This window comes from Gigantopelta aegis, chromosome 7 (assembly GCF_016097555.1).
Source record: "Gigantopelta aegis isolate Gae_Host chromosome 7, Gae_host_genome, whole genome shotgun sequence".
In the NCBI taxonomy this organism is placed as follows: Eukaryota; Metazoa; Mollusca; class Gastropoda; order Neomphalida; family Peltospiridae; genus Gigantopelta; species Gigantopelta aegis.
Genome location: NC_054705.1, coordinates 33,590,286 through 33,609,236, shown reverse-complemented (window position 1 = coordinate 33,609,236; position 18,951 = coordinate 33,590,286). Strand labels below are relative to the sequence as shown.

The 18,951-nt window shown below is 38.6% G+C and overlaps 1 long non-coding RNA gene across 1 annotated transcript; it reads right to left on the bottom strand.

The window, feature by feature from the left end:
• Window positions 1-329: 329 nt before the first annotated feature.
• LOC121376757 lies at window positions 330-18,591 on the bottom strand. Its single transcript, XR_005958520.1, has 5 exons — window positions 18,280-18,591; window positions 11,251-11,392; window positions 6,784-6,932; window positions 5,293-5,485; window positions 330-489 (listed from the first exon to the last, which is right to left on the bottom strand). It is a non-coding gene; the product is annotated as an uncharacterized LOC121376757 (long non-coding RNA).
• Between the last annotated feature and the right edge of the window lie 360 nt (window positions 18,592-18,951).

Below are 18,951 nucleotides of genomic sequence, written 5' to 3'. Positions count from 1 at the left end.
AAGTTCCAGAATTTATTATAATAATAATGTCTTCTTTTTTAAAGCATGGATTGCACAAAAAAGGTGGGTATATTTGATATAAAAAAAAGGAGCATATTTAAATTGAAATCAGAATGCACGTCATAGTTCATGCACGATGGCATTTTGGCTCCAAATGCAGTTTCTACGTCTTAGCAAAAAAAGCCTGGCAAAAATCGACATTGTAACATGAGAACCTTTTTTAAAAAATGTTGATGATCAAAGGTTAAAACCTATAGTCCCCTCCTGTTGGACTGATATGGGGGGGGGGGGGGGGGGGGGGAGAACTAATAACACGAATGCAATTACCTCTGTATGGAGATCGGCATGGCTGATTGCTGTTGATGATTTCATCGAAGTCGAACCGTACACCGCCGGTGTTTGTCGTGATGCCACAGCCACCACTGCTGTGGCACAGTGACACAGGGACAACTCCATAGACATAGTCAAGGAGAATTGGCACACCAATACCTAGAAGATTTTTTTTTATTATTATTAAATCTCTACTGACAATGCATGGAAGTTGATTACGCACACTATACAACATTTAATCTCACATTTCTATTTTGTATTAAATATACAAGGGCAGATCCAGTGAATATTTTAGAGACAGGACCAAGGACAAAAGGGTGCATGGACAAACTCATGAAACAGGCACTTCAATGAAATTTTTGACGATTGTAAAATGGAAATTGTATACAAATTTCTCAAAGGAGTAAAAATTAGGGTGTCCCCCTGGTCTCCTCCCTTAGTTCCCTTGTAGAAGAAATGCTTTATTTAACGACACACTCAACACATTTTATTTATGCTTATATGGCATCAGATGTATGGTTAAGGACCACACAGATATTGACAGAGGACACCCGCTGTTGCCACTTCATGGGCTACTCGTTTCGATTAGCAGCAAGGGATCTCTTATATGCACTATCCCACAGACAGGGTTGTACATACCACAGCCTTTGATATACCCAGTTGTGGTGCACTGGCTGGAGCGAGAAATAGCCCAATGGGCCCACCAACGGGGATCGATGCTGCATCGAACGAGCACACCAGTGTAACCAGCCACTTACTGACAGTGAAACCAGCGATGACAGGTGTGACAATAATGGAAGCGACAACTCCACCCGTGATTGCGAGGTTGCACCATCAGTCTACAGGCTGGTAGGTACTGGGTTCGGATCCCAGTCAAGGCATGGGACTTTTAATCCAAATACTGACTCCAAACCCTGAGTGAGTGCTCCGCAAGGCTCAATGGGTAGGTGTAAACCACTTGCACCTACCAGTGATCCATAACTGGTTCAACAAAGGCCATGGTTTGTGCTATCGTGCCTGTGGGAATTGCAAATAAAAGATTCCTTGCTGCCTGTCATAAAAGAGTAGCCTATGTGGCAACAGCGGGTTTCCTCTAAAAAAACAGTGTCAGAATGACCATATGTTTAACGTCCAATAGCCAATGATAAGATAAAAAACTGTGTCAGAATGACCATATGTTTGACGTCCAATAGCCGATGATAAGATAAAAAACAGTGTCAGAATGACCATATGGTTGATGTCCAATGGCCGATGATAAGATAAAAAACAGTGTCAGAATGACCATATGGTTGACGTCCAATAGCCGATGATAAGATAAAAAACAGTGTCAGAATGACCATATGTTTGACATCCAATAGCCAATGATAAGATAAAAAATCAATGTGCTCTAGTTTACTCCTTTTTTTTCTAAACAATAGCTACAATGTATTTGGTGTTAACATGTGGTTAATGTGACTCTTGGTCAAAACAAATTAAAGTTATATATATATTAACATTTGTTTTTGATTAACTACACCACAAGAGCACATCGACTCAATAATGATCATCTATTGAATGTCAAACATTTGGCAATTTTTTTACTCACAAATTATATGCACTTTGTCACAGATAGAACACCACATACAATTTAGCTATTTTGATATGCCAGTCGTGGAACATTGATTGGGCCAGGAAAACCAACAATCAGAGAATGGGTCCACTGCGGTGGTTCAATCCTACGACGCAAGCACCTCGGGCGAGTGCTCTACCGTCTGAGCTAGACATACCCCTGGTCAAACAATATTCTTTGTTTTGTTTAACGACATCACTAGAGCACACTGATTAGTCATCGGCTATTGGATAGCAAACATTTGGTAATTCCAACTCGTAATTATCAGAGGAAACCCCGATACATTTTTCCAAATGCAGCAAGGGATCTTTTATATGCACTTTTCCACAGACAGGATAACACATACCACGGCCTTCGATATACCTAATTTAATTATTAACCAAAAGTTAAAAGATGTGTATTCACAGGAAACCTGTTAAAGTTTTCTATTAGCAACAACATTTTCTTCCAGACAGGACAGCACATACCACAGCCTTTGATATACTGGTAATGGGGCACTGGTTGAGATGGATCTACTGTGGTTTAATCCTATGACCCAAGCACCTCAGACGAGCACTCTACCAATTAAGCTAAATCCCCCCACTGCCAATTTTCCTTAGTGTTTGGCAATTGTTACTTGAAAGTCAACTTCACTGGACTAAGCAGGGGGTGATGGAATCCTCGACTGTGCGCCTCGATTATCTCGCTGGCTATCACTCAGGTCAACAAAACTTACATTTTTGTGATTCGCCATGGCCGACATCTGCTCCTATCTGAGAAATGGGTCAAGGTCATTTATAAAACAGTTTTCAGTCATCTACAGGCGATTTTAAAGTAAAAAAATATTTTCTATACCAGCTGACAATGAGATCATTGCACCCCAGAAACTAAGAAAGAAAAAAACATGCTGTTTTATTATAGAAGTGCCATTTTGTCATTGATTATTGGATGTCAAACATTTTGTAATTTTGACATATATGCTCCTAAGGAATCTTTAATATGCATTATCCTACAGACTTTAATATGCAGTCTATCCTACAGACAGGATAGCACATGCCACAGTCTTTGCCCAATAGGTCCACCATTTGTGGATCAAGGCTGGACCGATGCATCAGGCAGGCAATAGCCCAATAGGTCCCACACTGACTGGGGAATCAATACTAGACGAATGGATCCACGCGATCTTAGATCAGGCAAGCACTTTACCACTGGGCTACGTCCCACACCGCACTGGCTTGAATGACAAATAGCCGAATGGATCCACTGATGGAGAACGATCTTAGACCGACCGTGCATCAGGCTGGCACTTTATCACTGGGCTACGTCCCACACTGCACTGGCTTGAATGACAAATAGCCGAATGGATCCACTGATGGGGAACGATCTCAGACCGACCGTGCATCAGGCAGGCACTTTATCACTGGGCTACGTCCCACACTGCACTGGCTTGAATGACAAATAGCCGAATGGATCCACTGATGGGGAATGATCTCAGACCGACCGCGCATCAGGCAAGCACTTTACCACTGGGCTACGTCCCACACTGCACTGGCTGGAATGACAAATAGCCGAATGGATCCACTGATGGGGAACGATCTTAGACCGACCGTGCATCAGGCAAGCACTTTACCACTGGGCTACGTCCCACACTGCACTGGCTTGAATGACAAATAGCCGAATGGATCCACTGATGGGGAATGATCTCAGACCGACCGTGCATCAGGCAGGCACTTTATCACTGGGCTACGTCCCACACTGCACTGGCTTGAATGACAAATAGCCGAATGGATCCACTGATGGGGAACGATCTTAGACTGACCGTGCATCAGGCAAGCACTTTACCACTGGGCTACGTCCCACACTGCACTGGCTTGAATGACAAATAGCTGAATGGATCCACTGATGGGGAACGATCTCAGACCGACCGTGCATCAGGCAGGCACTTTACCACTGGGCTACGTCCCACACTGCACTGGCTTGAATGACAAATAGCCGAATGGATCCACTGATGGGGAACGATCTTAGACCGACCGTGCATCAGGCAAGCACTTTACCACTGGGCTACGTCCCACACCGCACTGGCTGGAATGACAAATAGCCGAATGGATCCACTGATGGGGAACGATCTCAGACCGACCGCGCATCAGGTAAGCACTTTACCACTGGGCTACGTCCCGCACCTCACTGGCTGGAATGACAAATAGCCGAATGGATCCACTGATGGGGAACGATCTTAGACCGACCGTGCATCAGGCAAGCACTTTACCACTGGGCTACGTCCCACACTGCACTGGCTGGAATGACAAATAGCCGAATGGATCCACTGATGGGGAACGATCTTAGACCGACCGTGCATCAGGCAAGCACTTTACCACTGGGCTACGTCCCACACTGCACTGGCTTGAATGACAAATAGCCGAATGGATCCACTGATGGGGAACGATCTCAGACCAACCGTGCATCAGGCAAGCACTTTACCACTGGGCTACGTCCCACCCTTTATGGACCGGCCTTGGTGGCGTTGTGGTTAGGCCATTTGTCTACAGGCTGGTAGGTACTGGGTTCGGATCCCAGTCGAGGCATGGGATTTTTTATCCAGATACAGACTCCAAACCCTGAGTGAGTGCTCCGCAAGGCTCAGTGGGTAGGTGTAAACCACTTGCACCGACCAGTGATCCATAACTGGTTCAACAAAGGCCAGGGTTTGTGCTATCCTGCCTGTGGGAAGCGCAAATAAAAGATCCCTTGCTGCTAATTGGAAAGAGTAGCCCATGTAGTGGTGACAGTGGGTTTCCTCTCAAAATCTGTGTGGTCCTTAACCATATGTCTGACACCATATAACTGTAAAATAAAATGTGTTGAGTGCGTCGTTAAATAAAACATTTCTTTCTTTCTTGCTTTCCCACCCTTTATGCATAACATGTCATCAATTTTGAGGTGAAATGTTCTGAAGTTAGCATGTTTCGGCTATTTTTTTTTATTCTTATTTTGGGCACACCCATTATTACCTCAGCCTTGGTGCAATCTAAAACCCTGAAAATATCACACGTTTTGGAGGGAGAATATAGAAAATGTCTGACAAACTGCGGAACACCCAGACCATCAGTAGGCCCATTGGGCTATTCCTGCCAGTGCACCACAACTGATATATCTAAGGCTGTGGTATGTGCCATCCTGTCTGTGTTGGATGGTGCATATAAAAGTTCCCTTGCTACTAATGGAAAAATGTAGCAGGTTTCCTCTGTAAGACTATGTCAAAATTACCAAATGTTTGACATCCAATAGCTGATGACTAATAAATCAATCTGCTCTAGGGTTGTCGATAACCAAAACAAAATTCGATCTGGAAAAATCTGAATGAAACCGAAAAAAACCTTTTATGTCTGGATGGATACAAGTCCATCATCTTGTGTCGAGCTGTCAGGTAGTGATAGAGTTGTCCGCACAGATGAGCCAGCAGAATCTCCAGGTCACTAAGAGCGCTGATCCGGGTGTGGTGTCCATGTGGCCCGAGCTATCAAGTCTCTTGAATTCTTGAATCAGAAACTGGTAGATGTTTCTAAGGTTCTAAACAAATTAAGAAGACAAACTGTTTTTATAAGAAGTGTTTGAGAATTAAAAGAAGGAAGGACATGTTTTATTTAATGACGCACTCAATACATTTTATTTACGGTTATATGGCATCGGACATATGGTTAAGGACCACACAGATATGGAGAGAGGAAACCCGCTGTTGCCACTTCATGGGCTACTCTTTTCGATTAGCAGCAAGGGATCTTTTATATGCACCATCCCACAGACAAGGTAGCACATACCATAGCCTTTGATATACCAGTCGTGGTGCACTGGCTGCAACGAGAAATAGCCCAATGGGCCCACCAATGGGGATCGATCCCACACCAACCACGCATATGGTGGGCGCTTTACCACTGGGCTACATCCCACCCGTTTGAGAATTGATCACGTGGAGAGGGGGTGAAAAGGTTGTGAGACAATACTTTCAAACACTCGCCACCTACAAATTAGCAGCTTTTTATTTTACAATGAGTTATTTTAAAATATATCCAATGACTTGTAGGATAAATAGAGGATTTGTCACAAGTGTTTTTTAATATGGAAAATATCAACCGAGTCTGTGTTGATCGGTATTTGTCGAGGCTCTGACGAGACAAATACTGATTAACTAGACGAGGTTGACATTTTACATATTAAAAAAACATGAATAGCAAATTATATTTATCCTATAACACTTCTAAAATAACATTTTAATTAAAAATTTTAGCAAATCACAGTACTAAAGTCGTCTTGTTGGCTTGTAAGCAAACGACCTATCCACAGCAACATATTACCAAGAGACATTTCAAATTTGCATACCATTATTAACAGGGTAATACACTAAATTATCACATGGGTTTATGACATGGATATCATGGGTAAGTTATAGGATAAATGGTATCTAACATACACGAACGTAGTATTCTATAAATTTCTTACATATCTTGAAAAATAAATTTAAACATCTTTTCCACCTCAAATTTTTTTACAGCCATAGCTTGTAGTTAACTTACAGCGAAATAAATTTCAGTAATCAATATGTCACAGAGCTTTTTTCATTGGATGGTATGGCAGTAGCAACCTGGTCATCACCTAGAAGCAGCCAGTATGTCTTTAAATTGTTATCACACAAATATGTGTTAACAGTACATGTATGTGCTATAAAAATAATGAATGATGTTCTCACCAACGGGTATGTGAGAATTCACAAAATTGTAAATAATGGCATCTCCTACCTTCAGACTACAGGATTTAAAATTTTATTGGAGATACTTTTTCATGGTTACACCAACATTCAAAATGTTGCTTACCTCCCTTGCCCTTCTAATACCATGAAACCTCTTCTGGCCTAAAAAGGTCAAGGTCAAGGTCATGTACATTTTTTCTGCCGTGGCTAGTTGTGAGAAACATATTGCAGCAGAGTGCCCCAGCAAGTTGCAGTTCCACCTTTATCCTTGTCCTGAAGATATTAAAAGAAAGAAAGAAAGACATGTTTTATTTAACGACGCACTGAACACATTTTAGTTACGGTTATATGGCATCAGACATATAGTTAAGGACCACACAGATATTGAGGGAGGAAATTCACTGTCGCCACTTCATTGGCTACTCTTTTCGATTAGCAGTAAAGGATATTTTATATGCACCATCCCACAGAAAGGGTAGTACATACCACGACCTTTGATATACCAGTCATAGTGCACTGGCTGGAATGAGAAATAGCCCAATGGGTTCCCGCAAGGGATCGATCCCACACCGACCGCGCATCAAGCGAATGCTGTACCACTGGGCTACATCCCGCCCCTTTAAAGATATTAAGACAAGAAGTGATCAATATTTTTACTTCAAATGTTTTCCCCATTTTTAAAGTTAATGTTAGCCTCAACTGTGAGATGAAGTTTGTTTTGTTTAATGACACCACTAGAGCACATTGATTTATGAATCATCGGCTATTAGATGTCAAACATTTGGTAATTTTGACATACAGCCCATTTAAGCATTTTTCCGCCCACCTTTATTTTCCCGCACCCTACTATATTTTACAGCACCTATCTCTGCTATTTCCAAACGCACACTTTTTCCCACAACAAAATAATCATCAGTCTGCACACTGGACATTAAAGGAAATAAGCTGTGTTGTTTGTACGAAAAAGCAACTGACGAAAAACTTCAGTAGTTTACGAGTTACCGTAACGTAATTTAACAGTATTTTTAACAGCCTCTACTTTGTCCCATTCCTGTATCTATTTGTATGTTTGATACACACAATAAAAGTTATATTTTATTTGACCAATGAAAACATTTTATTTGTTATTGATTTGGTAATCTCCGACTGAAAAACCACTTATTTGGCACCAAATTTGTCGTCATTCTCTCTTTTGTTTCCACTAACTATCATCTGATATTTTGTCCTCAATTGCAGATTTAATTTGTTGTAACTAACAAATTTTACTTTCTGTCATTTCATTCATTATAAAATATTATAAACTTTTAATTTTTGGGAGATATCACCACTTATAAAAACAACAGAAGTGGTAGTTTTTATAATTAAAATCATTTATCTTGGGTGCCATATATACCGCCTTTCCAAAAATGAAATTACTTTTTATCAATTGACAATATCAAAGCGATCGATTCATTCGATGAAGATGGAAATAAAATGACCAGATTTTTTAAATCCCACATTAGCGGATCACAGTCACTTTACAAACATCTTTATTGTTTTACATATATCTTGAAATCTTTATTAAAATAATAATGTTAAAACTTTGATCGGTTCAGCAAAACCGGAATTGCTTAATGTCAGACCAACAACATGAGTCCGTTTGTATTTCGAATCAACTTTTTTGTACCAAATAATGAGAGGCAAAATAAGGAGTATGTCTTTCCGCAAACTCGACCAACCAACACACAAATGATATATATTAACCAAGCTTTTCCATTTTAATTTTTTAATTATTATCTTTATTTTAGTTTTTTTAGTTTTTTGCTTCTTTTTTTTAAGGGTGTGCTGCCACGCGGCCACCCTCCTTTAATTTTCACCCAGCGAGAACACTGCAAGGGACCTTTATATGCACCATCCCAGAGACAGGATATCATATACCATGGCCTTTGATATACCAGTCATGGTGCACTGGCTGGAACGAGAAATAGCCCAATGGGCCCACCGACAGGGATCAATCCCTGACCGACTGCGCATCAAGCATACACTTTACCACTAGGCTACGTCCCGCCTCCTAACTGCGGGATGAAAAGTTGGGTGCACCTTGGACTTTTACCCATTCAGATACTATTTGGTCTACAGCTACCTAAAGAGGTTAACAGTTTGTTTTGTTTAACGACCCCACTAGAACACATTGATTTAGTAATCATCAACTAATGGATGTCAAACATTTGGTAATTTGAATCTTTTATATGCACTTTCCCACAGACAGGAAAGCACATACCATGGCCTTTGACCTGGGCCCAGACTCAATCTCTAATGACATCACACGCATACAATTTGTATGGCGTTGTCATGACATTACTGTCTCAGACTCTATTAAAAGTCTTGAGTCTACACTCTAAAAAGTTTTATAAGCACCAGGCCAGTTGTGGTGCAATGGTTGAAACAAGAAATAACCCAGTCAGTTGAATGGATCCACCGAAGTGGTTCGATCCTGCGATGTAAGCACCTCAAGCGAGCACTCAACTGACTGAGCTAAATCCCACCCTTTTGTCCTAAATAGATTGAAAATACAACTGATCAATATTTTAAACTTCAAAATTTTTCCAGGATCCCATTTTAAAATTTAAAGTTAATTTTGTTCATCAACACCACTAGAGCACACTGTTTAATTAATCATTGGTGGTGCTTAGGCCGAAGGATCAAATCCCCTCTGTGGACCAACATGTGTCCTGTTCCCCTCCCCCTTCCTAACCAGTGCCTCATGACTGGCATATCAAAAGCTGTGGTATGTACTATCCTGTCTATGGGAAAGTGCATATAAACAGTCTTTGCTTAATGGGAAAATGTTGCAGGTTTCCTCTGACTATGAGTTATAATGACCAAATGTCTGACATCCGAAAGCTAATGTTTAGTTAATCAATGTGCTCTGGGGGTGGGACATAGCCCAGTGGTAAAGCGTTCGCTCAATGCGCAGTCGGTGTGAGATCGATCCTCGTCGGTGGGCCCATTGGGCTATTTCTCGTTCCAGCCAGTTCACCATGACTGGCATATCAAAGGCTGTGGTATGTACTACCCTGTCTGTGGGATGGTGCATACAAAAGATCCCTTGCTGCTAATCGAAAAGAATAGCCCGTGAAGTGGCGACAGCGGGTTTCCTCTCTCAATATCTGTGTGGTCCTTAACCATATGTCTGACGCCATATACCTGTAAATAAAATGTGTTGAGTGCGTCGTTAAATAAAACATTTCCTTCCTTCAATGTGCTCTAGTGGTGTTGTTAAACTGACAGACACTAGTTTTTAAACACTATGGCATATCTGTCAATATTAGAACTATTTTTGATGACTGAAGTCAAACATTACTTGGATATCATTGTTTAGATTATCCAGTTCCGTGCATCCAAAGTGTTTCTGGTCATACTGGTATTTGTAATACCAAGAAATGCATTTTTCATATTTTTAAAAACACGCGTACCTCTGAATTCTAAATAAAGGATATGGAGATGTTTATTACTTTTAAAGGGACATACCCTAGTTTTTAAACACTAAGACATATTTTTACCATTAGAGCCATTTTTCATAACAGAAATTATACTTTACTTAGATTTTATTGTTTAGATTATCCATGTCCATACATTCGAAGTGTTTTTGGTCATCCTGTTGTTTTTAATATCACAAAATGCATTTCTCATATTTTTAAAAACACAGTTATGGAGTCGAGTTTTAGTCTATTTTTAGAGGGTATTTCACCATTTCAAAGTGACAGACTCGTCTTTCACTCAATTGTAACTTTATCCAAATGTGTTACAGGTTTGTAGATTAACTAAACATAGTGTTAATTTTCATGGACTGAAACTAGGGTCTGTCCCTGTAAAGAGTATTTCCCATTTCAACGTCACAGACTCGTGTTTCACTCTGTTGTAACTTTATAGAAATATGTTAGTTTTGTACATCAACTAAACTTAGTGTCCAATTTTATGGGTTAAAACTAGGGTCTGTAACTTTAAATAACAAAACTTAGGGTCCAATTTTATGGGTTGAAACTAGAGGTCTGTAACTTTAAATAACAAAATTTAGTGTCCAATTTTATGGGTTGAAACTAGAGGTCTGCAACTTTAAATAATCAAACTTAGTGTCTAATTTTATGGGTTTAAACTAAGGTCTGTAACTTTAAATAACCAAACTTAGTGTCTAATTTTATGGGTTGAAACTAAGGTCTGCAACTTTAAATAACCAAACTTACTGTCCAATTTTATGGGTTGAAACTAGGGTCTGTAACTTTAAATAACAAAACTTAGTGTCCAATTTTATGGGTTGAAACTAATGTCTGCAACTTTAAATAACAAAACTTAGTGTCCAATTTTATGGGTTGAAACTAGAGGTCTGCAACTTTAAATAACAAAACTTAGTGTCCAATTTTATGGGTTGAAACTAGGGTCTGCAACTTTAAATAACCAAACTTAGTGTCCAATTTTATGGGTTGAAACTAGGGTCTGCAACTTTAAATAACAAAACTTAGTGTCCAATTTTATGGGTTGAAACTAGGGTCTGTAACTTTAAATAAAATAAACTAAGCGGTTATTTTTTTTTTAATTTAAACATTCAGTTTACCGCAAGTTCTTTCTCCCGGTCAAATGCGAACTGACTGAGGTGTAAGAAATAATTTTCTAAAACGTTCTCCTCTCTCTCGAGTCAGATGATGGAGATGACATTACTCAGTCTGGGTTAGATCATTTGTCTCACTGCAACTCTTCTGAAAAAAATAAGTAAAAAAGATTAATTTGCATGTACTCATCATTTAAAGATCATTTTCGTTATGAACACTGTGAATTACGTAGAAAATGTGTTTCTCACTAAATAAACAAAAACAAAGAAAAAAATGTTTTATTTAACAATGCACTCAACACATTTTATTTACGGTTATATGGCGTCAAACATATGGTTAAGGACCACAGATATTCAGAGGAAACCCGCTGTCTCCACTTCATGGGCTACTCTTTCTGATTAGCAGCAAAGGATCTTTTATATGCACCATCCCACAGACAGGGTAGTACTTACCACAGCCTTTGATATACGAGTCATGGTGCACTGGCTGGAGTGAGAAATAGCCCAATGGGCCCATCAACGGGGATCGATCCTAAACCGACTGTGCATCAAGCGAACACTTTACCACTGGGCTATGTCCCGCCCCTCATCATTCAATGTTGGGGTTTGTTTGTCTGTACTAAATAAACATTTTAAAATTGTACATAAATATAGGCACCCCCCTGTATCCAAAACGATATACATGTCTGGTGATTCGGCACAGTAGATGTGGCCCGGTAACATAGCTATTTATAGACTGCCTATGACCTCACTTTGTAGCTACACATGATGTCCCAGGATTAGTTTAGCACTTTTATTTTGTCTTCTAAATATTTTGGTGGCGGGACGTAGCAAAGTGGTAAAGTGCTCATTTGAAGCACGATCAATCTGGGATCAATCCCCATCAGTGGGCCCACTGAAGTATTTCTCGTTCCAGCCAGTGCACCATGACTGGTATATCAAAGGCTGTGGTATGTGCTATCCTGTCTGTGGGATGGTGCATTTAAAAGATCCCTTGCTGCTAATGGAAAAATGTAGCGGGTTTCCTATTTAAGATTACATGTCAAAAATTACCAAATGTTTGACATCCAATAGCTGATGATTAATAAATCAATGTGCTCTAGTAGTATCGTTAAACAAAACAAACTTTCAAACTTTCTTAAAATTTGTACATCTCATAATCAGTTTCAGTATCTTTTTCTTTTGTCGTTACTGCAGATGCATGTTCAAAATTCAAAGTGATGCACGCCTACAGTGAATATTTTTCCTGGGTACCGGCCTCGGTGTCGTCATGGTTAGGCCATCGGTCTACAGGCTTGTAGGTACTGGGTTCGGATCCCAGACGAGGCATGGGATTTTTAATCCAGATACCGACTCCAAACCACGAGTGAGTGCTCCGCAAGGCTCAATGGGTAGGTGTAAACCTCTTGCACCGACCAGTGATTCATAACTGGTTCAACAAAGGCCATGGTTTGTGCTATCCTGCCTGTGGGAAGTGCAAATAAACGATCCCTTGCTGCCTGTCATAAAAGAGTAGCCTATGTGGCGACAGCGGGTTTCCTCTAAAAACAGTGTCAGAATGACCATATGTTTGACATCCAATAGCCAATGATAAGATAAAAAATCAATGTGCTCTAGTGGAGTCGTTAAATAAAACAAACTTTCCTCTTTTTTTTCCTGGGTAGATCGTGTAAACATGTGGATCTTAGTTCACTTTTATTTTTAGTAACAATGTGACCAATGGTGAACTGGACTGATTGTTAAGTGTAAGATTCATTTTTGTTTCCTTTTTTCTGTATTTTCCATTTCAGTTTTCTCTCAGTTTGAACAAAAATAACCGAAAAGTGTTATACTGTTTACTAATAATTATGTTTTTAAAATGCAGGGAAATATTTTTAAGACTTTTTTTGGTCATTCTTAATATCAATATTTCATGATTATAAAAGAAAACATAAATGATTTTTTGAAATTATCATATAATTATTGATAATTCTAATAATATTTAAATGCGCCAATTAAGAAAAATATAAAAAATTTGAGAAACAATTTTCGGTTTGGCGAAAGATTTTTTCAAATCTGATTTTTACAACCAAACATTTCTCACTACACAGGTGTCATCTGCCATTGAAACCCATGTTAAATTGCCCAACTTCAAACAAAGATTGCCAATAGAACGGGTTCTCGTTGGCACTAACAACATACACCATTGCAAACATACATTATATAAGCATTTATTTTCACTCCAAAATTGAGAACATTTCTGTCTCAGTTTTTTGCTATAGGTGGTTCATTAACCGATTCACTCCGGCTGTCACTTGCACTATATACCCATGTCCCATTAAACATACATATCGTTTTAATTCTTCACCATTTCCTAGAAGTGAATATGTGAACCATAACATGTGTCACAATTAGGAACTATAGTGGACCGTCATCAATCAACTCTCACCCGGAAGTGATCTGTGTAGTGAGACCTTAAATAAGTGCTATTTGCATGTCCATGAGGCCAGTCTATTATTTAGTAGTGTACTGCCAACTGCTTGTCGTAAAGTTAGAAAATGCGATTAAATCAAATTAAATACTATTTAAGACATGTTGCATTGTTGATACTAAATGTTTGATTGCATTTCACCTTTAACAATATATCAGGGGATGAACTATTCAAAAATTAATTGAGCTACAATTTGCTAATATACACTGATAACGTAACAACTTCTACGAGTATATGCATAATACTGAGAGCACTGAATCATCAAATCCATGCACCGATACACCAGACAAGACTGTAAGGCAATTTCGTACCATGGTAATTTCAGAGTGGTTATGAATCATATCAAATGACCAAGGTTACTACGATATGCCTATGGTACAAAACACCTACATGTATGTTGCAAAATGAATATGGTACAAATTGACCAGCAAACTGGTCTAGGTTCCATCGTACAAAAGAAGAAAGTTCCATGTCAAAGTTAGAGGTGCATCAAATATTTATGCAGTAAAAACAGCTGCGGCTGTGATTGGTAGTAATATGTGAAATTGATTAACTATTTGTGCAAATACTATTATCTATTGGCAATAAATAAATACACTTTTATTTGTTAAATACAAGGCCATACCACTTTCCTTTTTTATTTGGTTGCATGGTTATATTTGTTGTATCTGTGAAAATGTCCTTGTTAGGTGAATTTAATTGAAAGGAGTGTTTGGCAACCTATAGTCTGTCCCACAGGAATCACATTTTTTTCATACTATGTAATTTACTACAAGTTATTTATTTCTGAGCCGATTGATTTGTAAATTGCACATACAAATTGTATTTCTTTGTTATTTTCAAAACAATTTTTCTGTTCTTCTTATGTCAAACCAAACTGAAATTATTTACAAAAAACATTTTAATAGAATGATGGGACAGACATTGGAGCCGTACCACTATTTTTTTACACTGTAACGTCCCTGCAGTTGTTATGCAGTAAACGCCAGAGGTTGAAACCAATGCAGGGTATCCCCAAAAATTGAATAGCAATTTTTAACAAAACTAACAGTTGCTAATAAAAACATTGGCATTAATTAAATGTTATATGGTATGTGATCCCCCTCATCCCCCCACCCCACATTTTTTTACAGGTAGATTAACTGCGAGATGCAACACTTTTTATTGGTGTTCTGCTGTTGGTATGTGTTGATATGCTGTTTATATCAATTTTATTAGTAAATGTTAACATTATCGGCAACTGAAATTGTTTTGGTCTCTTGGAACCTGTTGGGAAATCGATCTTGGTACCCATCCTAGGGGCGGGACGTAGCCCAGTGTTAAAGCTTTCGCTTGATGCACAATCGGTCTGGGATTGATTCCCCATTGGTGGGCCCATTGGGCTATTTCTTGCTCCAGCCAGTACACCACGACTGGTATATCAAAAGTCATGGTATGTGTTATCCTGTCTGTGGGATAATGCATATAAAAGATCCCTTGCTGCTAATCAAAAAAAAAGAAGAAGAGTAGCCTATGAAGTGTCGACAGCGGGTTTCCCCTCTCAATATCTGTCTGGTCCTTAACCATATAATCGTAAATAAAATGTGTTGAGTGTGTCATGAAATAAAACATTTCTTTTGGTGCCCATCCAACCTGTCTTATCTACTGCAGAATCATGAATGTTGATGAATGGTCTGAAAATTACTGTAAACCAGGGACGTAGGCTGGGTGGTTCGGACGAAACAAACACACCCCCGCTGAAGCAAATGGTCTGCTTTCAGAACTAAAACATACAGGTTTATACATATGGAGTTTCTGATGGTGCAAAAACAAAATAGAAAAAGGGTCCATATTCATATTTGAACCCCCCTCCCCCTCACTGGCCCCAGGTCCAGGCCCCATGCTTATAAACCTTAAAGTCTAGACTTTAATAAAGTCCAGACTTTAACGTCATGGCAATGCCATTTAAATAGCATTACGTTAAAGTCTGGACTTTATTAAAGTCTACCAGCTTCGGTTGTGTCGTGGTTAGGCCATCGGTCTACAGGCTGGTAGGTACGTATACTCCTTGCTCACGATATCGCGGCGTTTACATTTTTGTGGTTTAGCACACACAAAGCCCCCCTGGTGGCATGTTTATTATTAGAAATGTGATGACAGACAACACATTGTTTTGCCCGTTAACAAATTTGAAAAAATGTCAACATTTTTGGGCAAGTATTCATAGTTTCACTGTTTGGTCATAAAATAACAAAGTGTGATTTTACTGACACCCCCATGCTTATCAATAGCCCCAGTACCTAACATACACGCATAGAGTTCTGCTCTGACAGCTATCAGACTGTCTGGTTGTTGTCAATCAAAACGAGGCTATACACGGTCAAAGTGTTACTATATTTAGAACGCACCTCTAGAAAAGTATGGAAACATTTTATGGCCATGCCTATATTTATTGGCAATTTAAACAAAACACATAACTTTTAATATGTTCTATTCTTGGTTTCATTTGATAAATATTGATTATATAACTATTGAATCTCACTAATACGATGAACAATTTTTAAAAAATGCCCAGTCTTGCAGAAGAATAATAATTATTATTACCAACTTTTCCATTAGAAAATGTAAATACGTTACTACAATTGAAAAACGAAACGTTTTAAGTTGACTTTTCTTCATTCTTGTGTTGAAGTTTGTTTACTAGACATTACTACAAATGTGTTTACAAACAGAGCCATTTTTGACCCGTGCGGTCCACTGTATTGTAACGTTTGCGATTTACCGCGATATCGTGGTAACCTCCCTTGAACAGAAGCCAGTGCTATGGTGTACTTCCATCAACTATTTTGATGTTAGAACTGCATTTATTTGTCAACACAATGGCATGGACATGATGCAGATATAGCAAAAATTGCAACCCAAGTATATTTACCTTCATATATGTTAGTGCATTCCAGTTAAGTACCGTGATATTGTGGTACCCCAGTATACTGGGTTCGGATCCCAGTCAAGGCATGGGATTTTTTAGTTCACCAAGGTAAACATCTACAGTCCGGTTTTTTACATTTTGACATTTATAAATAATAAATAATAAATATCGTGCCGGAGACGTTTAATGTAAACCACTTCCACCGACCAGTGATCCATAACTGGTACAACAAAGGCCATGGTTTGTGCTATCCTGCCTATGGGAAGCACAAATAAAAGATCCCTTGTTGCTAATCTGAAAGCGTAGCCCATGTAGAGGCGACAGCGGGTTTCCTCTCAAAATCTGTGTGGTCCTTAACCATATGTCTGACGCCATATAAACGTAAATAAAATGTGTTGAGTGCGTCGTTAAATAAAACATTTTTCATTCTTTCTTTATTAAAATCTAGACTAAGTTTTTTAAACATGGGCCCAGATCACGCTACACCCCTGTAAACTCTATTAACTTAAACCGAACAAACATTTTTTAAAACTTGTGGGAAGGGGGTAAGGACGGTTATAGTTAGTTATCAATAACTTTTAAAACATATGCTCAAGAAAACCAACATAATGTTCATATTTCGTAATCCAGTATCGCTACATTGTTCTTATGAAAATTTGACATATTGGATTTTCTGTGTTAATTTCCACCATAAGGGGTGCTTTTGTTCGTACTTTTGGAGGAAATTGTCACAGAATACCATGGACCAACCGTTCGTGTCATTCCGTAAAATATTCGGTACATCCTGTCACAATACATTTCTGTACGCTGTATAAGCATTAAAATGTAGTGTTTAGCCGCGTTAATACCCCCTACCCATGTATACCTTTTGTACACTTGACCATTACGTCCCTCCACCCATGTAGGTACATGTCCCACTGAGAACGCCTTTTTTTCATACTATGAAATTTTCTACAAGCTATTTATTTCTGAGCCGACTGATTTGTAAATTGTACACAAAAAATAATACTTTTTGTTATTTCCAAAACACTTTTACTTTTCTTCTTACGTCAAACCAAACTGAAATTATATATATATATAATGATGGGACGGACTATAGCTCGAATGTCCTCTAGCCCTCCACTGTTTATATGTAACAGGAGGGCTAGAAGACACTTGAGCTACATAAGTAGTGTTAGAATTTTTTGTTACAAATACAGTACACGTTAAATGGCTATATATGAATGAAATGTATTAAGAGAAAATTAAGTTTTTGTTTAACGACACAACTAGAGCACACTTATTTATTAATCATCGGCTAGGCCTATTGGATGTCAAATATTTGATAACCTGCTACATTTTTCCATTAGTAGCAAGGGATCGTTTATATGCACTAACATCACATACAGGATAGTACATACCATGGCATTTGATATATACTCCTTGCTCACGATATTGCGGCATTTACATTTATACGGTTTAGCACGCGCAAAGCCCCCGATGGCACGTTTATTATTAGAAATATGAGGATAGACAACACATTGTTTTGCCCGTTAACAAATTTGAAGAAATGTCAAAATTTTGGGTAGTTATTCATAGTTTAACTGTTGAGTCATAAAATAACAGTAAGAGTGATTTTACTGACACCACCATGCTTATGAATAGTCCCAGTACTTACCATACACGCATACAATTCTGCTCTCACAGCTATCAGACTGTCGTCTGGTTGTTGACAATCAAAACGAGGCTATATACGGTCACAGTGTTACTATATTTAGAACGCGCGACCTCTAGAAAAGTATGGAAACATTTAAGAGTCATGCCTATATTTATTGGCAATTAAAACAAAACACATAACTTTTAGTATGTTCTATTCTTGGTTTTACTCGATAAATATTGATTATATAACTGTTGAATCTTACTAATATGGCTTGGTAGTATTTTTAAATGTCCACACTGTTTTGCAGAAAAATAGTAATTATTATTACCGACTTTTCCATTGGAAAATATAAATATTTTACTACAATTGAAAAACGAAACGTTTTAAGTTGACTTTTCTTCGTTATTGTCTTGAAGTTTGTTTACTAGGCATTACTACAAATGTGTGTACAAAAAGAGCCATTTTTGACACGTGCGGTCCATCGTATTGTTACGTTTGCGATTTATCGTGATATCGTGGTAACCCCCCTTGAACGGAAGCCAGTGCTATGGTGTACTTCCATCAACTGTTTTAATGTTAGAACTGCATTTATTTGTCAACACAGTGGCATGGGCATGATGCAGATATAGCAAAATTTGAAACCCAAGTATATTTACATTCATATGTTTAAGTACATTTCTTTATTTCTTC